Source organism: Saccostrea echinata, unplaced genomic scaffold (assembly GCF_033153115.1).
Source record: "Saccostrea echinata isolate AGI-Se365-2 ecotype Australia unplaced genomic scaffold, CSIRO_AGI_Sech_v1 ptg000025l, whole genome shotgun sequence".
In the NCBI taxonomy this organism is placed as follows: domain Eukaryota; kingdom Metazoa; phylum Mollusca; class Bivalvia; order Ostreida; family Ostreidae; genus Saccostrea; species Saccostrea echinata.
Window position 1 is genome coordinate 17,426,573 of NW_026889774.1, and position 23,304 is coordinate 17,449,876.

Sequence of the window (23,304 nt, forward strand, 5' to 3'; positions counted from 1 at the left end):
TGTTTCAATAGCAAGTAAGTGTGCATGAATTTTTTTTTCTTGAAATTCTTTTGAAATTTGATAAAGTTCAGTCAAGTAGGGCTTAGTTTTTGAGACCCATATGTTCTTGTGCACATGTGCACAATTAAATTATTGAAAAAGGATAAAAATGAATGTATTTTTATTATCAGTTGATAAAGTTGTGCAGAAATTAGAGATACATTTGCATGAAAATGATTAAAATTGATGATACACTCTCATGAACAGGGAGAAATCATGTTCTTCAATATTTCATATTCATCATTTTCATTTGTAAGCATTCAGTTTAATGTGATAAATGGCAGTGATTTGGAAGCCTCAAGATCCAGAGGCTTTATCAAGGGAAAAGACAATTATTTACTCTTTATCGCAATGGGAGATTTGATGTTGGATTGTATATTTTGATGATGTACAGTCATTCTGAAGAATTAAGTGTCATCTGCATAACTGTGTCACTACCAAGTAAGTGTGCATGAAAAAATTTCATGAAACTATCTTGAAATTCTAAAGGAAGATAGAATGATTTATCAATTTTAATTTATTTTTTCCCCTCAAACTATTCCTTATGCACATTAATTTATGTAGGGTTGTTTGAAATTGGAAATATTAAATCAATATATTTTCTAAACCAATTGATTAATTAATGCAAAACTGAAGAAAAAATTCTTTGAAATGGATTTTTTTTATAATAAAAGCCAATAAGGGAATTTTTGATATGTTAATTTGTGAGAAATTATACCAAAGGGTGATGATGTACTCTCATGAATAGGGAGAAATCTTAAATATTCATTTTTTAAACATTTCTAAGCATTCAGTTTAAATATGATTTGGGAGTAATTTTGAATTTCCAAGATCTAAAGGCTTTATCAAGGGAAAAGCAAGCTAATAACATTTAATATCAATGTGACATATTATTATTGAAGATATATTTTGATGATATGCAGTCATTATTGAATACTTTGTGTCATCTACATCCTTGTTTCAATAGCAAGTAAGTGTGCATGAAATTATTTTTTGAAATTCTTTTGAAATTTGATAAAGATCAATCAAGTAGGCCTTAGTTTTTGAGACCCATATGTTCTTGTGCACATGTGCACAAGTAAATTATTGAAAAAGGATAAAAATGAATGAATTTTTATTATCAGTTGATAAAGTTGTGCAGAAATTACAGATAGATTTGCATGAAAATGATTGAAATTGATGATACACTCTCATGAACAGGGAGAAATCATGTTCTTCATTATTTTATGTTCATCATTTTCATTTGTAAGCTTTCAGTTAAAAGTGATATATGGCAGTGATTTGGAAGCTTCAAGATCCACAGGCTTTATGAAGGGAAAAGACATTATTTACTCTTTATCGCAATGGGAGATTTGATGTTGGATTGTATATTTTGATGATGTGCAGTCATTATGAAATATTAAGTGTCATCTGCATCATTGTGTCACTACCAAGTAAGTGTGCATGAAAAAATTTCATGAAACTATCTTGAATTTCTTAAGGAAGATAGAATGATTTATCAATTTAGATTGATTTTTTTCCCACAAACTATTTATTGTGCACATAAGTCTATGTAGGGTTGTTTGAAATTGGAAATATATCAATATTTTTTCTCGAAAATTTAATAATTAATGCAAAACTGAAAAAAAATCTATGAAATGGATTTTTTTTATAATAAAAGCCAATAAGGAAATTTTTGCTATGTTATTTTGTGAGAAATAATACCAGAGAGTGATGATGTACTCTTATGAATAGGGAGAAATCCTAAATATTCATTTTTTAAACATTTCTAAGCATTCAGTTTAAATATGATTTGGGAGTAATTTTGCATTTCCAAGATCTAAAGGCTTTATCAAGGGAAAACTATGCTACTTACTTTTAATCGCAATGTGACATATAATTATTGAAGATATATTTTGATGATGTGAAGTCGTTATTGAATACTTTGTGTCATCTACATCTCTGTTTCAAAAGCGTGTAAGTGTGCATGAAATTTTTTTTGAAATTCTTTTGAAATTTGGTAAAGTTCAGTCAAGTAGGGCTTAGTTTTTGAGACCCATATGTTCTTGTGCACATGTGCACAATTAAAGAACAAAATACGGTATTAGCAATAATTCGCCGCAAATAATACGATATTTTAATCATCTTTGTATCATTGTTTGATGTAATGCATTGAAGTAAGGAAGATGCGAAGTAAATTGTACAGGTACAAAAATGACGTAATTTTTAACTATGACGTCACTGATACGCTCTAAACATCGAATGGTCGCGCAAAATCGTTAAAATATGCTGAAAAATGGGTAATCTTTGCAGAAATTAGACCCTTTCACATGCAACAACCACTTTTGTACTCCGCATATAAGTTCATCATTAGATATCTTAGATACACTATTAAAATAGTGTTGGTTGTCACCTGTGATCAATATGAATTTTACAGAAGTTAGCATACGGATTGAAGATATTCTACCGACGCAATGTTCCTGATTCGATGCTAATGACGCTTAATTTACAAAGAATGAGATTTTTTTTATTTCAGGTCCTATCACTGGACTTAGTAAACTATATAAATACCCCTAAATATAAATAAAATGTTTTGAAAACAAAGTATAAATTGCAGTAAAAGAAGCCGCTTATGCTGTTTGTACATCGTAAGCACTTGCATACTCGTATAGTGTCCGTCGGCTGTACATGTAGCATTGAATAACAGCACAAAAACATCATTCACAAAAATAGCACGATATTTTTTTCAATCTAATTATTACAAGTATAATTAAAAAAATCTGTGATACATGTACCTCCAGTATAATTATATTTTCCTTTACGAGTCTTCCTCAATGTGTATGTAGTCTTTCATACTAGTCATAAATAGTGTGACCTCCAAACAATCATGACAGCCATTAAAAATACAATAAAATGTACATACATTGAATAAACTTTTACGATAACATTTAAATGTAGCATAAAAGACACGTTACAGTAAAGGTTAAAAATTGGGAAAGTGGTGCTGTTTGGAAAAAATCTTGGTACTGAAGTTCGAACCTAAACCCCCCTCCCCCCCCTCCCCCCCAAACGAAATAGGTTTTTCGTGTTTGGACAATTGACATAACCTTTTTTTCTTGCTTGTCAGTTATTTATTTTTTTTTGGGGGGGGGGGGCTAAAGTTTTCTTCTTACACTTAGCCCACCCCCCCACCCCCACCGTTTTAATTTGCTTGTGACGCCGATGCAGAGTCATATTTTACATATTTACAGAAATATGTATTTAAAAGCCAGTGGTTATTTGGTAAAAAAAAAAAAAAAAAAAAAAAAGACTTACAATGATGCGCATGTTAGGGAATTTTGAAATTTATCTGCCATGGATTGATCATCGACATTCAGCAGCTTCTGACTTGTGATCAAGCTAAGGACATCCCTACCCTTCAACCTTGGATTTTCAGATTTTTTAGAGATTATATACTGTAGAAGCACAAATTTTGTGGGCATAAAATTTCGTTGTTTTGTCATCAAAAATAGTTTCGTGGGCATTTAGTTTCGTTGTTTTAAAAGTAAACCTATTCAATATATAGTCATATAAAATTTCGTGTGGGATTTAATTTCGTTGGTAATTGTTAACAACGAAATAAACAAAATTTAATCCCCAACGAATATTTGTGCTTTTACAGTACATGTAACAGTAGAGAGTCAAACGGATGAGACAGAACCCACGTGATTCTTTGTTACGAAGGAAAGCAGATCATCTTCGAAAGTTGTCAGCAATGAAATAAGTGTTTGGACACATTTTCCTGTGAAAAAAATCTGAGTGTGCTGCAATTAAGCTATAAAATTAGTGATATCCGTAAACAGTACGTCTTTTATATACACAGATACATGTAAATGTATTTCACACTTAAATCCAGGTAAATCCGTAATTTCCGATTGCATAGACAATCACAATTGAATTTCTTAATTTGTGATCATGAACTTCATGTAGAAAAAGTAGCATCTAATTTTAATATTTGCACTATCTTTATACCCCATTCATACGACGAAAATTTGCTTATGTGTGCATATTTACAGATGAGTAAATTTACACACATAAGTAAAAGTTAATTTGCTATGCGTTCAGACGAGATTTATGTACCATAAGTAAATCCTTAAATTGTCATTTGAAATAAGGAGAAGGACCGCTTCAGACGTGAATTTTCACAGAATAAGGGTGTTTCATTACTATTTGGGTATAGGAGTAATTTTTGGATGTTCCTCAAAGAAACTAGAAGAAAATTCCGATCAAATGATTGGTACGACAGAACAGTTCTTAATGACTTAAAGGACGACGATTGGTATGAGAATTTTCGAATGATTATGGAAAATTTCGCAATATTTTGCAGAAATTGGAAAATGCTTTGGTCCCGGCCCAAAGACTGTAGAAGAGCCGTTGGATGTGAAGAAGGTGGATGTTACCATCTGGTTAGCGTCTTCAGCGGACAAGTCATAGATAGCACAGTTTTTCTTACGAATATATGTTAACAAAGGGTTCCTTTAGTTCAAAGGTTTGTAATTTTACATGTAAAATTTTTGCCCTTATATTTCTGCTCAAATACCAGTTTGCTCTCCAAGAAGGCGGCCAAGGGGAATAACTCGAAGGGAAAATGCGTCATATGAAATCTATTTACCAATTGCTGACTTGAAACGAGATTGTTGAAATCCCTGTAACATCAACTTATCTGCCAGTAGTCTGCCCCAGTTTAAAAACTGAGAAAGGGTGAAGAAAGTTATCAAGGGCTTAACGGTTGTGGAGCGATTGATGGCACGCATATTCCTATCATAGGTCCTAAGCATTCACACGGAGAATACTTGAACAGGAAGAAGTTCTACTTATTGAATCTGCAGAGCGTTTACGACCACAGCTATATCTTTAGAGACATAAACATGAGTTTGCCAAGAAGGGTGCACAATGCCGGCGTTTTTGAAAATTTGAAAATTTATTTCAGAGGAGAAAATGGCTCCTTGTTTCCAGAGTGGAGAAAGCAATTTAAAGAAAGTACTATGCTAGTAGTACATCTCGGCGACCCAGCATATATACTTTGAAGACTTGGCTTTGGAAGCCATACACCAACAGATCTACCCTTACAGAAACTCAATTCACTTTCAAAGTTTGTTTACGTAGCGCAAGAATGACCCTTGAAAATCGGCGTTTTTTAGAGCCGCCATGTTTACCGACTGATATTTTACATGCCAACGCATTTACAGCACTTAAAATGGAGACTGATGCAATACACGTGACGGAAAAACTACATAAGTAAATTTGCTGCGTGTTCATACGACAAACTTTATACACGGGAGCGAATAATTTGCGACGACGTGTATGCAAAAGTAAATTTGCACCTTGTCCTGACCACGTGTAAATTTACTCAACTGTGCAGAATTTGCATATGAGCAAATCAGTTCATACGACAAAAATTGCACAAGTAAGTAAATTTACATATGTGTAAAATATACTAAGATATGCAAATCGTGTCGTATGAATGGGGTATTAGTTACCACATATTAATACACGTTTATGTATGATAAAATCCCACCACTTCATATTATTATTCATTATGTACTATAGAAACGGTATGGCGTATATTGGGACATACAAAGAAGAAGCTGACGACTCAATTTTTTCTGTCAAAAAAATTCAACATAGGCACATAGCAACAGGGGAGGGTTTTTTTTTCCAAACATAAATTTTACTATTGGAAATGTTCTTTGATAGGCCTGTTGCCCCCGCCCCTCCCCCTCCACTTTTTGTTACAGTACAGTAATTTAAGGGTAAATTACATGTGGTATATATATATAGTATTTAAAAAATGGTACTTAAGAAGTTGGCCTCTACACCCCAATCACCCCTGAAACATGACTTTCGAGTTTGGGCAATCCTCCCCCCCCCTTTATGTTTTTTTTAATTTCATTAATATTTTGTTTTTTGCTTGTCAACTTCTTTCAGGTAAGTTATTTTTATTCATATTTGCCCCCCCCCCCTCACTTTCAAAAACGATGCTACGTCACTGCAACATTTTCAGAAAAGGAAATACCTATTTATGGGGGAGGGTGGTGTCATGGGCCAACTTATGAAAGACCCGTGTTTCCCGGGTAGGGGCTTGCAGGTTGTTCGTGTTCTTTGTTTTATTTTTGTTTTTGTTTGTTTGTTTTTTTTGTTTGTTTTTTTTTTTTTTTGCTCATTTTAATTTATTAAAATTCATTCCTGTGTAAATGACTAAAATTACTTTTCATGAACCAATACATTTAACATGTTTAGTATATCCTTTACACATAGGAAATACCTGTCTGTATTGTATTGTAAATTAACCCATTAGATTCTTTTTGTTTATTGCGAGAATCATAGGTATATCACGTTCAATTGTCAGAAAAGTAAAGACACAAAGAAGATTTTTTATTTTTAAATAGCTACATTTTCTACCAAGCAAAGAAATTTTGCGAGAAATGAAAAAAAAACCGGAAAGTGTTACTTCCAACTTAAATATTTTGATCCAAATAAGAATAGGCGAAAACGAAATAAAGACACGTATTTGGAATTTGGGATAAATATTTGTCATCGGCTGCTATAGGAGATGAGGATTCTGAAAAAAAAAAATCCACGAGCGATTATACTTATCCGACATTATTGTCAACATGTATTGAATATGTAAACATATATAAAAGTGACTCTTATACGTGTGTAAGTATTTACACGGACTTATAAATTAAAATGTAGAAAGCCTTTCAAGTGAGAAAAGAGTAGAGTAGTCTTCTGAATACTAAAACAATAATAATTTCGGAACAGGTGTTTAAAACGTTTTAAGCGAATTGAAAGAATGCCTGTTATATTATTCAGTCAGAACTGAGTCCAATTTCTAACTCCACCCCCCTTATCCCCCTCCAAACAAAACTTTTAATCAAAACTTTTACTGATGATTCATTTTCAGTCTTATTAAAAATCATTTTACATGTCTTATTAAAACTCCCAAAAATTGTGTAAGGCATAAAAAATAATATGAACTCATTAAACTCAGAAAGGGGGGGGGGGGGGTTGTACATTTAAATTTCAAGTATTCTTCTGTCCTCAAGCAGGATATAAATGAATATATCACAGAAAACAATCAGTTTTAATGTACCATGAACCAATTCAAAAAGTTTACTGTGCTGATATTTTTTAAATCGGGATCGAAATCCCTCGCATTCTTCTTTATATGATGTAGTATCTTTATTGGCAAAATTGACCATTAGAGGGGGGTCTCTCCTCTACATTATATAATCATAGTATTCTAAACTACTGTTCCATTAATTATGATAATACTATAAATAATAATTATCTTGACATTCGAGTTTTTTTAAATGTTCGTGCACCTTACAAACTATATTCTAAAGAACTTATTTTTTTTTGGTGCCGGGGAAACGTTGATTTCTTTTCCATCAGGACATTTTTTCACTAGGTCTGATGTAAAGAATTTTTCTCAATTTATTTAAGAGAAATAGCTAAAAAAAATTATTAAACCTAAATAATCAATGCAATAAAAAGAAAGCAAATCTCAAAGAGAAAAGACGGTTTATTTCTTTTTCTTCCCGTTCTTCTGTTGGATTTAATTCTAATCAACTAAAGCGGAGACACCTTCGTGGAGGATTACATTGTAAGTAATAATGATAATGAATAAATTGAAAAAAAAAAACCAAAACAATGACTTATTTATAAATCAACAACTTAATTTCTTAAATTTCTATTTACAGTGTAATATAAACGGTGTCCTAGCTAGTAAATTAGAATTTTCAGATTACGCTTTGTTACAACGCACTTTGAAAAATTACACACTTTGAAAAAAATTTTCAAAGCGCGTTAAATTTTGGGACCAAGTCAACGCACTTTGAAAAAATAAAATTTCTTTTCAAAGTGCGTTAATATGGACCATATTAACGCACTTTGAAAAACTGTGTATATTTGGATTTGTCAATATTCCTGCAAATCTTAGGTATGATAAATAATTGAACCTGTTTGATAATTCTTCTGTGAAGAGGTCACTTCAGGATGTGAAAGTGAGCGATTTTGATTTTTCCATACTTTGAAAATTCTTTCTCGCTTAAATGCTTTACTGTACTTAATTTTTTCAAGTTTGCATGCATTTTATGTAAACTTAGATTTATTGAAAGTTTTCAACGTCATACCAGTTATGTAAACACATATATTTGGGTGTAGCATAGGCATCACTACCGGAAAGGGGGTTACATGTAGGCATATAAATATTTTGCAAAGATATACATAATATATACATGTATGCATTAAAAATTGGGGCTTACCTGTGGGGTCAACTTTCAATTTGCTACCGACGGCTATGTACAATGTTTAAGAAAAAAAGAGTTGGGATGAGAGACCTTCTACTCGTCTTCTCCTTGTTCTCAATGAGGTTAAATGAGTTTAGGAAAATTTAAAAAAGTTTTATGAAAGATATAATTATTACAATTACAATTACAATTTTCCTATATTACTAAAATCTAAGTTTAGAATTTTTATTTTCATACATATCTTTTTTTCAAAGTGCGTTAAATGCCTCCATGGTATGTTCTTGTGCACATGTGCACAAGTAAATTATTGAAAAAGGATAAAAATGAATGAATTTTTATTATCAGTTGATAAAGTTGTGCAGAAATTACAGATAGATTTGCATGAAAATGATTGAAATTGATGATACACTCTCATGAACAGGGAGAAATCATGTTCTTCATTATTTTATATTCATCATTTTCATTTGTAAGCTTTCAGTTAAAAATGATATATGGCAGTGATTTGGAAGCTTCAAGATCCACAGGCTTTATCAAGGGAAAAGACATTATTTACTCTTTATCGCAATGGGAGATTATATGTTGGATTGCGTATTTTGATGATGTGCAGTCATTATGAAATATTAAGTGTCATCTGCATCATTGTGTCACTACCAAGTAAGTGTGCATGAAAAAATTTCATGAAACTATCTTGAATTTCTTAAGGAAGATAGAATGATTTATCAATTTAGATTGATTTTTTTCCCACAAACTATTTATTGTGCACATAAGTCTATGTAGGGTTGTTTGAAATTGGAAATATATCAATATTTTTTCTCAAAAATTTAATAATTAATGCAAAACTGAAAAAAAAATTCTATGAAATGGATTTTTTTTTATAATAAAAGCCAATAAGGAAATTTTTGCTATGTTATTTTGTGAGAAATAATACCAGAGAGTGATGATGTACTCTTATGAATAGGGAGAAATCCTAAATATTCATTTTTTAAACATTTCTAAGCATTCAGTTTAAATATGATTTGGGAGTAATTTTGCATTTCCAAGATCTAAAGGCTTTATCAAGGGAAAACTATGCTACTTACTTTTAATCGCAATGTGACATATAATTATTGAAGATATATTTTGATGATGAGAAGTCGTTATTGAATACTTTGTGTCATCTACATCTCTGTTTCAAAAGCGTGTAAGTGTGCATGAAATTTTTTTTGAAATTCTTTTGAAATTTGGTAAAGTTCAGTCAAGTAGGGCTTAGTTTTTGAGACCCATATGTTCTTGTGCACATGTGCACAATTAAATTATTGAAAAAGGATAAAAATGAATGTATTTTTATTATCAGTTGATAAAGTTGTGCAGAAATTAGAGATACATTTGCATGAAAATGATTAAAATTGATGATACACTCTCATGTACAGGGAGAAATCATGTTCTTCAATATTTCATATTCATCATTTTCATTTGTAAGCTTTCAGTTTAATGTGATAAATGGCAGTGATTTGGAAGCTTCAAGATCCACAGGCTTTATCAAGGGAAAAGACAATTATTTACTCTTTATCGCAATGGGAGATTTGATGTTGGATTGTATATTTTGATGATGTGCAGTCACTCTGAAGAATTAAGTGTCATCTGCATAATTGTGTCAATACCAAGTAAGTGTGCATGAAAAAATTTCATGAAACTATCTTGAAATTCTAAAGGAAGATAGAATGATTTATCAATTTTAATTTATTTTTTTCCCTCAAACTATTCCTTGTGCACATTAATTTATGTAGGGTTGTTTGAAATTGGAAATATTAAATCAATATATTTTCTAAATCAATTGATTAATTAATGCAAAACTGAAAAAAAAAAATTCTTTGAAATGGATTTTTTTTATAATAAAAGCCAATAAGGGAATTTTTGATATGTTAATTTGTGAGAAATTATACCAAAGGGTGATGATGTACTCTCATGAATAGGGAGAAATCTTAAATATTCATTTTTTAAACATTTCTAAGCATTCAGTTTAAATATGATTTGGGAGTAATTTTGAATTTCCAAGATCTAAAGGCTTTATCAAGGGAAAAGCAAGCTAATAACATTTAATATCAATGTGACATATTATTATTGAAGATATATTTTGATGATATGCAGTCATTATTGAATACTTTGTGTCATCTACATCCTTGTTTCAATAGCAAGTAAGTGTGCATGAAATTATTTTTTGAAATTCTTTTGAAATTTGATAAAGATCAATCAAGTAGGCCGTAGTTTTTGAGACCCATATGTTCTTGTGCACATGTGCACAATTAAATTATTGAAAAAGGATAAAAATGAATGAATTTTTATTATCAGTTGATAAAGTTGTGCAGAAATTACAGATAGATTTGCATGAAAATGATTGAAATTGATGATACACTCTCATGAACAGGGAGAAATCATGTTCTTCATTATTTTATATTCATCATTTTCATTTGTAAGCTTTCAGTTAAAAGTGATATATGGCAGTAATTTGGAAGCTTCAAGATCCACAGGCTTTATCAAGGGAAAATACATTATTTACTCTTTATCGCAATGGGAGATTATATGTTGGATTGCGTATTTTGATGATGTGCAGTCATTATGAAATATTAAGTGTCATCTGCATCATTGTGTCACTACCAAGTAAGTGTGCATGAAAAAATTTCATGAAACTATCTTGAATTTCTTAAGGAAGATAGAATGATTTATCAATTTAGATTGATTTTTTTCCCACAAACTATTTATTGTGCACATAAGTCTATGTAGGGTTGTTTGAAATTGGAAATATATCAATATTTTTTCTCAAAAATTTAATAATTAATGCAAAACTGAAAAAAAAATTCTATGAAATGGATTTTTTTTTATAATAAAAGCCAATAAGGAAATTTTTGCTATGTTATTTTGTGAGAAATAATACCAGAGAGTGATGATGTACTCTTATGAATAGGGAGAAATCCTAAATATTCATTTTTTAAACATTTCTAAGCATTCAGTTTAAATATGATTTGGGAGTAATTTTGCATTTCCAAGATCTAAAGGCTTTATCAAGGGAAAACTATGCTACTTACTTTTAATCGCAATGTGACATATAATTATTGAAGATATATTTTGATGATGAGAAGTCGTTATTGAATACTTTGTGTCATCTACATCTCTGTTTCAAAAGCGTGTAAGTGTGCATGAAATTTTTTTTGAAATTCTTTTGAAATTTGGTAAAGTTCAGTCAAGTAGGGCTTAGTTTTTGAGACCCATATGTTCTTGTGCACATGTGCACAATTAAATTATTGAAAAAGGATAAAAATGAATGTATTTTTATTATCAGTTGATAAAGTTGTGCAGAAATTAGAGATACATTTGCATGAAAATGATTAAAAATGATGATACACTCTCATGAACAGGGAGAAATCATGTTCTTCAATATTTCATATTCATCATTTTCATCTGTAAGCTTTCAGTTTAATGTGATAAATGGCAGTGATTTGGAAGCTTCAAGATCCACAGGCTTTATCAAGGGAAAAGACAATTATTTACTCTTTATCGCAATGGGAGATTTGATGTTGGATTGTATATTTTGATGATGTGCAGTCATTCTGAAGTATTAAGTGTCATCTGCATCATTGTGTCAATACCAAGTAAGTGTGCATGAAATAATTTCATGAAACTATTTTGAAATTCTAAAGGAGATAGAATGATTTATCAATTTAAATTTATTTTTTCCCCTCAAACTATTCCTTGTGCACATGAGTATATGTAAGGTTGTTTGAAAATGGAAATAAATCAATATATTTTCTAGATCAATTGATAAAGTAATGCAAAACTGAAATCAAAATTCTATGAAATGGATTTTTTTTGCTAATAAAAGCCAATAAGGGAATTTTTTATCTGTTAATTTGTGAGAAATAATACCAGAGAGTGATGATGTACTCTCATGAATAGGGAGAAATCCTAAATATTCATTTTTTAAACATTTCTAAGCATTCAGTTTAAATATGATTTGGGAGTAATTTTGCATTTCCAAGATCTAAAGGCTTTATCAAGGGAAAACTAAGGTACTTACTTTTAATCGCAATGTGACATATTAAAATTGAAGATATATTTTGATGATGTGCATGCAGTCATTATTGAATACTTTGTGTCATCTACATCCTTGTTTCAATAGCAAGTAAGTGTGCATGAAATTTTTTTTTGAAATTCTTTTGAAATTTGATAAAGATCAATCAAGTAAGTCTTAGTTTTTGAGACCCATATGTTCTTGTGCACATGTGCACAAGTTAATTATTGAAAAAGGATAAAAATGAATGTAATTTCTTTATCAATTGATAAAGTTGTGCAGAAATTACAGATAGATTTGCATGCAAATGATTAAAATTGATGATACACTCTCATGAACAGGGAGAAATCATGTTCTTCAATATTTCATATTCATCATTTTCATTTGTAAGCATTCAGTTTAAAGTGATATATGCAGTGATTTGGAAGCTTCAAGATCCACAGGCTTTATCAAGGGAAAGGACAGTTATTTACTCTTTATCGCAATGGGAGATTTGATGTTGGATTGTATATTTTGATGATGTGCAGTCATTCTGAAATATTAAGTGTCATCTGCATCATTGTGTCAATACCAAGTAAGTGTGTATGAAATAATTTCATGAAACTATTTTGAAATTCTAAAGGAAGATAGAATGATTTATCAATTTAGACTTAGTTTTTTCCCACAAACTATTCCTTGTGCACATGAGTATATGTAAGGTTGTTTGAAAATGGAAATAAATCAATATATTTTCTAGATCAATTGATTAATTAATGCAAAACTGAAAAAAAATCTGTGAAATGAATTTTTTTATAATAAAAGCCAATAAGGGAATTTTTGATATGTGACATGAATTAGAAATCATAAAATTAAGAATTATTATTTATTATTTTTATTTCATTTTACGGTAGAACCTATGTAGGAAAAGTCTTTGTCACAAGATTTTTAAACTTCAACACTGGATTTTAAAAGGGGAAAAGTTAAATTAGTACTTGCTTATCAATTAGTTAAAAGCTCATGATGTGTTTCCTTTTTTTTAAATGTAGCACAGCCTGTGAAACTTGGAATGGTAGTTACTTACTGCGACTACCCATTTGCAGTTATTTTTAGGGGTACTTGTCAAGAAGATAATATTAAAAAATCACAAAAAATACTTCTTCAAAGATCGTTGTTTATATACTTTATCAACTGAACAATATTAAGAAATATTTCTCAAGAATTTCTTTTTTATTCAATTTACATAAAAAAGTCCACACTTAAAAAATGATTGGCAAATGACCTCTTTTTTTTGGTCAATTTTCAAAAAAAATTTCAGAAGTCTTTGTCACAATGTCTTCAATCTTTGTTATGACTAAGAACATACTCCAATGATTACAAAAAGTGATTGAAATATATAGCTTTCCCTTCAAACTTATGAGAGATGGGTAATTTACCGATGCTTATATACCTGGCCTTTTTGCACTAAACGGGATTCAATTATTAAATAAATGTTTGATATTACTTTCAGTTTAAAGATCTTAACGTTTATCAAAAATTGTACTTTTTATTTAAAAGGATCATAATTAATAGAAAACTTGTAATCAAACACCACGAATATGAATAAGTAACAAATAATTATGGAAAGGAATGCACATCATTTCATGATAGATAACACAAAAATTGACAAATGATCTACAACCGGTAGACACATTGGACACATTTCATCAAGACATTACACTATTTAGTTGGCAACTGAAGATTTCTTAGGATTTATGCATTCCTTCAAAAAAGTTTCATACCATCCACATTATTGCAGTAAGTTGTATACATTGTAATTTCAGTACAAAAAGTGACATTGAATAAATTATGACGTCATAATGTATATAGCACATGTTAAACACATTCACTAGTTATCATGTCATACGGCGTAGGTTTTACGTTATATGTGATTTGGCAGGATTATATACCTACAAGATGTACAGACTTTATCAAGGAAAACACTCATTTACTCATGTACAGCTTGATCTATGTTTGATGATATTAGTGTATTTGGTGGTTTGCTGTCATTATAGAATGTTTTTGTCATCATCATCGTTATTGCAATTCTGAGAATGTGTGCTTAAATATTTCGTACAATTCTTTTTTTCTTATTTGCAAGGAAGCGTTAAAAATAGATGTTAATTAAAAAGAGTTAGATTTTTTTAAATTTAAATACATACCCTGTTTTATTTTGAATAAAAATATATTCAACTGATGACCGAGTGTACACTTATTTCATTTTTGGTCAAAGCGAATAAAGCCATTGCTTTATTTCATGTTTTTGAAGTAAATCAAAAAGCATTTATCTATCTATGCAAATCGTGACTTACTATCAATTTTGATTAACTTAATAAGATTTTAAAATAAAATTTTAAAAAGCCAAAACTATGGAATTCACGTATTATTTATTTATTTATTATTTTGCAGATGTATTTATCAGCAGATGTAAATCTTTAAACATTATCCAGACCAGGACTTGAACCTAGATATACCACGAGTAAATCATGGTCGCTTTGCCTTAAGCTATCTGGATTTTTGTATGTGAAATATTTACATTCTGCTGATATTAGAAATGGACTGCGCAATTTTTAAGGAGAAACTTTATCCAATGCTCCATATAATGGCAATTATTTTGCATGTAAATGTCTACTTAAAAAAAATGTTTTGTAAATATTCATCATTTTTTATTTACTCCAGAATTAATTCAGACTCCAAAATTCCCCAACTACATAACAAAATCATAGTTGAGTTAAAATCATGAAAATCTAACCTGTTTGAACCTATTATTTCATTAGAAATTTGGTGTGTAAATTCTGAAAATTTTCTAGATATATTTTAATAATGAGTTCAGGCATATGTCTGAATGCATTCTTAAAAGTGATATATGTAGTATGTTGGTTTTATTCCCAATACTTTGATCGATCTAAAAAGTATAATGAAAATAAAGAGTAAATATATATGTATCAAATAATATATTTTACGGTTTATTGTCTTGGGCAATAAATTTTTAGAATCACTCTCATATGATAAAAACACAGTGCATCCACAATTAAATGAGATTATAAAACATTCAGGTACATGCACCTCAATACGACAGGACGATTCAATCTAAATTAAAATTATATGTGAGTTTATTCTTCTGAACACATTTAATTATAATAATATACATATCTCAGGTAGAAAGCTTAAGACCTTCGAAATATTTTGTACATTTTTTTTCCTCAAGCTTGCATGTGCACAAAAAAGGATGAGATTGTAGGGCGTGTAACTGAACTTGTTGAAAATATCCAGATGTCTCTTGCCTCTAACATGTGTTTATAATGCTTAACCCTTTAAGACACATTCAAAAAATTATGATACGATTAAGAATTTATAAAAAGGCAATTTTTTTTACCATCAAATGAATATGAATGTTTTTAAATACAAAATTAAACAATCATTTAATTTCCTTTGTTACAAAAATTTAAGTTTAATTTCTGAATATTTTCATGTTTATACCTCCCTTATTTTCGATGTTAGTTTAATATTTCTTTGATATTTTTTTATATCTTCAAAAAAGTTTAAAAAAAAAAAAAATCTATAAAAATAGAAAATAAAAATGTCCCTATTCAAAAGACAGATGTCGAAGAACTTTGGAGAAAAGAAAAGACTCTCTCTCTCTCTCTCTCTATCTCTCTCTCTCTCTCTTCGTGATATTACTGATGTGTTGTCAATGAGTTTTGTTTGTATCAAACTTTTATTGAATTTTTTATTTATAACAAAATCTTTTATTGATTGATATTTCTGTTTTCTGGTCAAAGAGGGGGTAACTCTGGCAAGGTCAGCAAGTTTAAAGCTTGATTTGTAAACAAACGTGGCTGGATTAGACTATATTTTGAGTAAGAAGCCTATAAAAAACTATTGAATTCAAGTGAGTTGTAAAAAAAAACAAAAAAAAACACGCGTACATCATTTTTTGTTCAATCCATTCAAAATGAATTTAAATTTTTAAAAACTTGTATTGTTTAAAGGCTTATTTCACAGCGTAAGAGGTATATCCATATCACAGTACTTATAAACGCTTTATCTCTTTTTTGTAAGTGAACAGCACTTGATCAAGAAAAATAAAATTGTTAAGTATCTTGAAAGCCTTTCTATGATACATATGCCTGCAGATGAATAATTAATTTAGACAAATTATTTGTAGTAAAATAAATTTTATAATCTATTATTAATTGATTGTTAAGTTACAAAAACAATTTTTCCTGAAACAGATAAAAAAAGAGTTTATAGTTTCATAATAAAATAATTTCAATAATTATCAAAAAAAATAATAACTAATGGTACCATTATTTGACAGAAAATATCTATTTCTCAATATTTTTTTTAACATCATAAGATTAAAGAAAACATTTTCAGCATTTTAGATTAAAATAAAGAAAGTAATTTTCAGCATTTTAAATGGACATTTTCGGAAATTCATGTTTTGAAAATGAGTAATATAGTGATGTAAATTAACTCATTACGTTCCTTGAATTTTGGTTAACTGGATTTTATTGTTCATTTTTTATTGCAATTTTCAAATTCATATTTATTTATAGATACATAATCAATTTAAAAATTATTGTTTTTTTGTTTTTCAAAACTAATTGAATTTAAATTTTAGAAAAAATCAATTTACCTCAACAAGGATTAAAAATATTCCTTTTTGAAATCCTTGCACTTTTATGCCATTTTCTCCTTGGTAACACATAGCTTGCTACATGGTCATGTGTGAAAACACTGAATGCCATTTTCTTTAAAGTACAAATGAATAAATATAATGATTCTTATTTGTTACGTTATTTTTTCATAATAAAGTTTACGACACATTTTAAAATCATTCGTCTATGTAAGAAATCCAGCTAGAATGAAGATAGTCAATATTTTTTCCATCTCCGCTAACAAACCACAACGGCTGGGAAAATGTCTTAGCTGCAAAACACATGTATTCATAACTGATGTTCTGTGAGATAAACAGGAACTAGACGGAAATTTGACACGCCTTAAGAAACATGCTTTCTTTAAATATTTGAAGATATAGTAGCATGATAATCCACTCGATAAAATACTGCTTACGGAAAGAAAACAAAAATATTTCCAATACCACATGTTTTTAAATATCACATCCTCATTGGCCTCTGAAAACTCCTCTAATCAATCACGTTCAAATCATCAGATATGAGATGTTGCTTTTATCAGCGGAATCTATTCGTTTTCATTTTGTATAAGAATCGAAGCAAACCAAAACATTCCATTCGCCATTTTCTTTTGATAGCGTTTTTAGGTCAGACATGCGTAGTATCCTATAGGATATATAATGCGCTGAACTCCAAAACTGAGCATAAGATTTTATGTAAACCTTTATTGCACTCGATTTCAAGGATATTTGCCTATGAAACAATCACATATGACGCATTTCATTCCTATATTGCCATGATAAAAATTTCAGAATATATATCACACTTAAGAGAAAAAACGCCCAAAAACCGCAGTATGCCTCAAAATGAGGTCTCTGACGAACATTATATATACTTCAAAAAAGGGTACCTTCACAAAACCGATCAAAATAAATTATTTACTGAGAATTTAATAATGTTCTTGCGCTTATTTCATCTACAAATGATCGACTATTATAACAGAGAAAGTTTCATTGACTTATCTATCCTAATAAAAGAGATAGAGCAATTTAAAAAACATGCCTTCACTTAGCGGCATACGATTTTATGCCAGTAAATAACGCGTGCCGCTAAGTGATCACCGTTTTTTAAAACTCAGGCGCCAACGGATCGGAATCGGTTATATATATATATATATATATATATATATATATATATATATATATATATATATATATATATATAACATTTTTATGAGAACATGACTTCGTACTTTTAATTGTATGATACACAGTTACCACACAAAGTTGACTTTAAATATACTATGAAAATATATTGGGATGAGTAAATCCAAAATTGGATCATTCTTTAAATGAAGGGTACATATGTAGACTGACAATTACAGTAAAAACAGACTGAAATCTCTTTCTGGTTGAAGATTGCTGAATTAAACAATAGAATCAATAAATAATGATTCCTGATAATTTTTAGCTCACCTGAGCCAAAGGCTGAAGTGGCTTTTCTAATTGAAATTTTTCGTTGTTTTGACACTTGTTGTTATCATCATTGTTGGTGTAAACTTTTCACATTTTCATTTTCATCTCCAGAACCACTGGGCCAATTTCAACCAAACTTGGTACAGAGCATCCTTTTGTGAAGGGGATTCAAGTTTGTTCAAATGAAGGGCCACACCTTTTTCAAAGGAAGATAATCAAGAAAAAGTAAAAATTGGGTTTGGTTGTTTAAAAAATCCTCTTCTCAAAAACCACTGGGCCAGAAAAAATGAAATTCATTTGAAAGATTCCTGACATAGTGTAGATTTGAGTGTTCAATTCATGAACGGGGGGGGGGGGGGCACTATGAGCGATCAAAGTTTTACACATGGGTATAAATAGGAAAAACAATCTTTAAAAACCTTCATCTCAAGAGCAGCATCATTTATCATGTATATTGACGTAGAAATGTCACAGGTGGTGATAAATCAAGTCTCAACCGGGACTTGAACCCAGGACCTCTGGCGTACCGTGCCAGCGCTCTAACCACTGAGCTATTGAGACCCGATATATTGACTGACTTTCACGCACCTGTGAACCCGGTGACATATTCCCCCTCTTTGTAGAAATTCGTCCTCGAATTCTAGGAGTTAAGGAAATGCGTGAAGCATGTTCCAAGGGAATAGTGGGTATTTATACGTTGGGCGCCAAATGTCACAGGTGGTGAAAAATTAAGTCTCAACCGGGACTCGAACCCAGGGCCTCTGGCGTACCGTGCCAGTGCTCTAACCACTGAGCTATTGAGACCCGATATATTGACTGACTTTTCACGCACCTGTGAACCCGGTGACACGTATGGAAGCATTCATAGTGTAGATTCAAATTTGTTCAGATCATGACTCTCGGGTGTAGGGTGGAGCCCAACATGATATCGAAGTTTTGTATAGGAATACATAGGAAAAAATATTAAAATTTTTTCCCAGGAACACAAAAGCAATGATCAGTCATATTTATAAAAAAAAAAAAAAGGCATATTATTATATCTTCACAGGTTGTGTAAATTTAGGTTTAAACAAATCATGACCCAGAGGATAGGGTGGGGCTACAATTGATGATCAAGTTTTACATGAGAATATATAGGACAAAGAATTTGTTGATGAAGATCCAGAAGGGCCATAGTAAGTCAGGTGAGAGCTGTGGCCCGTTGGCCTCTTGTTAATTTCATTATCCATTTTAGCTTTGAGGGTTGATGAATCCAAATCATATTTCTGCATATTTGATTTTCACACCTATGATAAAAGCTATTCCATTAAAATATTGATAACTGGATATTTTGTTTTTCTTTGCAACCAAATGGAAATAGCTGACCACTCTTATAATTAGATTTTTAGCTCTTCTGAGCCAAAGGCTCAAAGAGCTAATGCTATGGCCATTTGTGTGGTCTGCATAAACTTTTTGGAAAATGGACCATATCTGAAGAACCCCTTAGTCATTTTTTTTTTAAATTTGTCACAGAGTATCCTTGGCCCAAGGGCTTTCATTTGTACTAGACAAGGGATGTGTCCCTTAAACAAGGGGAGATAAGAAGGGAATTAAAAACAAAACTAGTGGTTGCTAAAGATTTTCTTCTCAAGAACCACTGGGCAGATTATTACCAAACTAACATACAAGAATGAGGATATGTTGTAGATTAAAAATTGTTCAAGGCACCACCCTTCAGGACAAAGGGCGTGGTCTCAAGGTCACTTCAAAGTTGACCAAAATTTACGTTTTGTTTAATATTTGATATTTTGCCCACTATAACGCCTAGGATCATCAAATCTTGTCAGTTGATGCATCCTTGGACCTCATATCATGTTGACTCAAAAGTAGGTCACAATGACCTACATCTTTTGAATTTTGCAGGTTTTCATATTCATTTTTAATTTTGATGCATAACTTGAATACTTTGAAGCCTATGATCATGAAAACTTGTCTGTTTATGCATCATTGGACCTTGAAATGTGTCAACCAAAAAGTATGTCACCGTGATCTACTTTCTGAATTTTATGGCTATTACAGGGTTTTTTTAGGTCTTAAAATCAAGGGCCTGGGCCTTTCCATCTGGGAAAAAATTAGCAACATTTAGTTAAAATTTGGAAAAATATCATAATTCACATTTTTCTAGAAAAAATTCAAATAAGAGCCATTTCTTTACTTGCAAGGCATTTATTGACTTATTTACATTCAATAAATCTTATTGAAAATCAGTTTAACTTGTAATTGCTATTCTTTCTATAATATTTAGAATTATTTGACTTTAATGTCATGCTTCAAATCATCTTTTGGGAATTTTCTTTGATGAAATTGGGGACAACACACACTTTTTACCATTGGGAATGGGGCCTATTACAGGCCCCCTACGACCCCTAAAATAACCCTGTATTAAATCTTTTTCTAAACATTAAAGGTAATTATTTCAGATACTAAGACTAAAGAGGTTAAAAGTCATCAAACCTTGTAAGTTGATGCACTTAGGGGCCCTAAAATAGATTTATTATAAAGTAGGTAACAGTGACCTACTTTTGGAATTTTAACAGGTATTCATTAGCTCTTCTGAGCCAAAGGCTCCAAGAGCTAATGCTATGGCCATTTGTGCGGTGTGCGTAAACTTTTTAGAATATGGGCCATAACTCAAGAACCTCTTGGCCAATTATTGTCAAATTTGTCATAGGGTATCCTTGGCCCAAGGGCTCCCTTTTGTACTAAAACTAGGGTTGTGACCCTTAAACAAGGGGAGATAATTAGGAAAATAGAAACAAAAGTACTGGTTGCTAAAAAATCTTCTCAAGAACCACTGGGCAGATTATCACCAAACTTACATAAAAGGATGAGGGTATGTTGTAGATTAAAAATTGTTCAAGGCATCACCCTGGGGCAAAGGGCGTGGTCTCAAGGTCACTTCAAAGTTGACCAAAAAATTACATTTTATTAAAATGTTGATATTTTGCTTACTATAAGGACTAGGATCATCAAATCTTGTCAGTTGATGCATCTAAGGACCTCATATCATGTTGACTCAAAAGTAGGTCACGGTGACCTACTTTTTAAATTTTGCGGCCATTATTTTTCAAAATGATTTAGAGGCATATTTAGAACAATTTAAGGCCTATGATCATCAAACTTTGTCAGTTGATGTATCTTGGGTCCTCTAAGTACATCAACTAAAAGTAGGTCACCTTGACCTACTTTTTGAACTTTATGGCTAATTTTTTTCAAAACAATTAAGGTCATTAATCATTAATTTGAATACCCAGAGGTTTAGAATCATAAAATCTTGTAAGATGATGCATCTTGGGGCCATAAAACATATTTATTAAAAAGTAGGTCACAGTGACCTACTTTTTTAACTGCCGGCATTCGATTTCAAAGCGTTTTAGAGGCATAATTTGGACATTTTAAGGCCTATGATCATAAAACTTTGTAAGTTGATGCATCTTGGGTTCTCAAATAAGGTCAACTGAAAGTAGGTCACCTTGACCTACTTTTCAATTTATATGACTATAATTAAATAATTCAGGTACTAATTGGCTTAGAATCATCAAACTTTGTCAGTTGATGCATCTTGGGTCTTCGGAGTAGGTCGACTAAAAAGTAGGTCATGGTGACCTACTTTTGAAATTTTATGGCTGTATTTAATATTTTCGGGTACTATTTGGCTAAGAATCGTCAAAATATGTCAGTTGATGTATCTTGGGTCCAGGGAGTAGGTTGACTGAAAAGTAGGTCACCGTGACCCTCTTTTGAAAATTTATGGCTTTAATTAAATATTTGGGTACTAATTGGCTTAGAATCATCAACACTTTGTCAGTTGATGCATCTTGGGTCCTTGAGTACAACAACTGAAAAGTAGGTCACTTTGACCTGCTTATAAAATTGTATGGTTATATTTTTAGAAAATATTTTAGGTATTAATTGGCTTAGAATCATCAAACTTAGTTGATGGGTCCTCAGAGAATGACAAGTGATAAGTACATGTAGGTCACCATGTCCAACTCTCAGGTACTAGTTGGCTTAGAATCATCTTGGGTTCTCAGAGTGTGAATTGGAATTTCAAGGGTTTATCTAATATACAGGATACTTAGAGGCTTCAAATAGAAGTGAAAGGTTGTACAGTTTATCAGAGGAGCGATTCAAGGCCCTTGGGCCTCTTGTTTTGAAATATTTTTAGAAGCATATTTTGGATACTTTGAAGCATAGGATCACCAAACATTGTTAGTTGATGCATCTTGAGTCCTCAAAGTGTGTCAACCAAGAAGTAGGTCACCTTGACCTACTTTTGCAATTTAATGGCTTTATTTAAATATTTCAGATACTAATTTGCTTAAAATCTTTAAACTTTGATGCATGTAGAGTCCTTGGAATGTATTTACCAAAAAGTAGGTCAACGTGACCTATTTTTGCAAATTAATGGCTAGTTTTGAATATTTCAGGTACTAATTGGCATGAAATTATCAAACTTTGTCATTTGATGCATCTTGGGTACCCAGAGTGTGTTAACCAAAAAGTAGGTCACCGTGACCTACTTTTGGAATTCAATGGCTATTTCAGATAGTAATTGGCTTAGAATCATCAAACAATGTCAATTGATGCATCTTGGGTCCTCAAACTGTATCAATATAAAAGTAAGTCACGGTGACCTCCTTTTGCAAATTCATTCAACTATAGAAGCAATATGTTATGTTTTTATTATTCAGTATTCCTCTCAATAACTTGTGCAACAATTTACTCCTGTTTTTTTGGTTGAGCCAAAGGCTCAAGTGAGCTTTTCTGATCGAAAT

At 31.0% G+C, this 23,304-nt stretch overlaps 1 long non-coding RNA gene and 2 other non-coding genes across 5 annotated transcripts; 1 reads left to right on the plus strand and 2 right to left on the minus strand.

The window, feature by feature from the left end:
- The first annotated feature begins 73 nt into the window (after positions 1–73).
- On the plus strand, positions 74–13,578 carry LOC133192063 (uncharacterized). Of its 3 annotated transcripts, none has more exons than XR_009721781.1 (5): positions 74–480; positions 1,290–1,472; positions 8,784–8,966; positions 10,767–10,949; positions 11,755–12,007. It is a non-coding gene; the product is annotated as an uncharacterized LOC133192063 (long non-coding RNA). The 3 variants fall into 3 exon arrangements; XR_009721780.1 differs by lacking the exon at positions 74–480 and adding an exon at positions 12,749–13,578 and having other exon boundaries at positions 682–1,472; positions 11,755–11,938; XR_009721779.1 differs by lacking the exon at positions 74–480 and having other exon boundaries at positions 682–1,472; positions 11,755–12,019.
- Positions 13,579–18,975: 5,397 nt separating this feature from the next.
- On the minus strand, positions 18,976–19,048 carry Trnat-ggu (transfer RNA threonine (anticodon GGU)). Its single transcript has one exon. It is a non-coding gene; the product is annotated as a tRNA-Thr (tRNA).
- Positions 19,049–19,218: 170 nt separating this feature from the next.
- On the minus strand, positions 19,219–19,291 carry Trnat-ggu (transfer RNA threonine (anticodon GGU)). The gene has a single exon. It is a non-coding gene; the product is annotated as a tRNA-Thr (tRNA).
- Positions 19,292–23,304: the final 4,013 nt, after the last annotated feature.